This window comes from Diaphorina citri, unplaced genomic scaffold, assembly GCF_000475195.1.
Source record: "Diaphorina citri unplaced genomic scaffold, Diaci psyllid genome assembly version 1.1 scaffold1207, whole genome shotgun sequence".
NCBI classification, from domain to species: Eukaryota; Metazoa; Arthropoda; class Insecta; order Hemiptera; family Psyllidae; genus Diaphorina; species Diaphorina citri.
Window position 1 is genome coordinate 34,155 of NW_007378636.1, and position 1,612 is coordinate 35,766.

Genomic DNA, 1,612 nt, shown 5'->3' on the forward strand with positions numbered 1-1,612 from the left:
TGTGTGTGTGTGTGTGTGTGTCTGTCTGTAAACGAAATATCTCGAGAACGGTAAGAGCTAGAGACTTGAAATTTGGTATGTATCTTTCAAATGTGACAAGGATGCGACACGAAACTTTTGGTTAAGACCGGTGTAACGCTTGGCGGCATTTTACTGCTTTTTGGCGGTTTTCGGTGTAATTTAACAATATCTCGGGAACGGTATAAGCTAGAGACTTGAAATTTGGTATGTAGTTCACAAATGTGACAAGGATGCAACCCAAAACGTTTGGTTAAAATGGGTGCTGCGGTTGGCGGTATTTTGACCGCTTTTTGGTGGGTTTCGACCGCTTTTTGGCGGTTTTCAGCTATATCGACTAAACGGTTAGAGATATTGTAAATGTTATAACAGAACACCCAAATAAGCATCATTCAATAGGATAAGGAAAGTCGTGTGATGTTCACACCAGATTTTTTTTTAAAATAGCATCATTGAATTCCTTGTTGAAGAGTACATCATACTGCATTTAATTACCAGTGTCAAAAAAAAAAAATCCATTAGTCTCTAAATGTGCGTAGGGCCTTAGACTTCACTTTTTGTAGGGCTCCTAAGAGGACCATAATTCCAATTCTATGAGCAATATCACAACCCAGGTCTTCTTCCTTGTCCCTATAGATACTTGAATCTGTTTACAACATTCTGGTTTCTAAGGAATTTTTTACCTATTTACCTAAGGAACTATTGGTAGTCACAAAAGCCTGTAAAGAATGCAGATTTATTTTTCTGAGTCTGTGTTGGAAGACTGGGAAAAGTGGTTTTCTGTTGAGAATATCCATGCTCTTGACGTGAGCTTTTAGGTGGTCTACCAGAATTGCGAACATGGCAAGTAGATAGTGGGCACTTTCTTCTTGCTATAGCTGTGGGTTGGACACCTATATGGTTCTGCAACCTTGTAAATTTCTTTTTATTAAGGGTCTACCAGCTCCATTGTATTTTCCAAAAGAAGCAAGGGCAGGAACCAAACTTGATGTTAGTTTGGCAAGACTTGACAAAAGATTTTACTGAATCTTTACATGCAGGGAAATTTTCAGTGACCCTTTTTGTTATAATTATGTCAATCAATCATTCAATCCATAACCGTTCCATCATAGGACGGGTCGATGTACGAAGCCTCTCCATCAAAAGAATTCCGGAAGTTCTGAATTAGTAAAGGAGGCTCTCAGTAATGCTGTGATATCCACAAAATTGTGAAGAAGCTTCAGCTTCACCACAAAGAAATCGTGATTTAGATTTTTAATTTGTAAACCAATGTATTTGATGAAATGATACGACACAACGGACGCGACGATCGGGATTTTTTTTTTTATTTTTATTAATTTATTTTTAGTCCGTCCTTCCTTTATTATTACAATAGTAATAAAAAGGTATAAGGGACGGACTATTTAATTGTATTCGCTTCGGTGTCGTCTGTCACTCTGTCATTCTGTCACTCTGTCTGTCACTCTGTCTGTTCCCATAGAAGGACTTATCCAAAAAGCAACAACAGCAATATGAGGATAATGGGGCACAACCAAATGACAATTTTTTTCGAGATAGAGTCCTATTCCGATGTAAAAGTACCCAAAAAGTGCAT

General features: G+C 37.8%; 1 protein-coding gene across 2 annotated transcripts in view; it reads left to right on the forward strand.

Moving 5' to 3' along the window:
* The window catches only part of LOC103514715 (diphthine methyltransferase), an 8,568-nt gene that overhangs the window by 2,037 nt on the left and 4,919 nt on the right, over positions 1 to 1,612 (forward strand). The gene's annotated exons all lie outside the window — the stretch shown is intronic.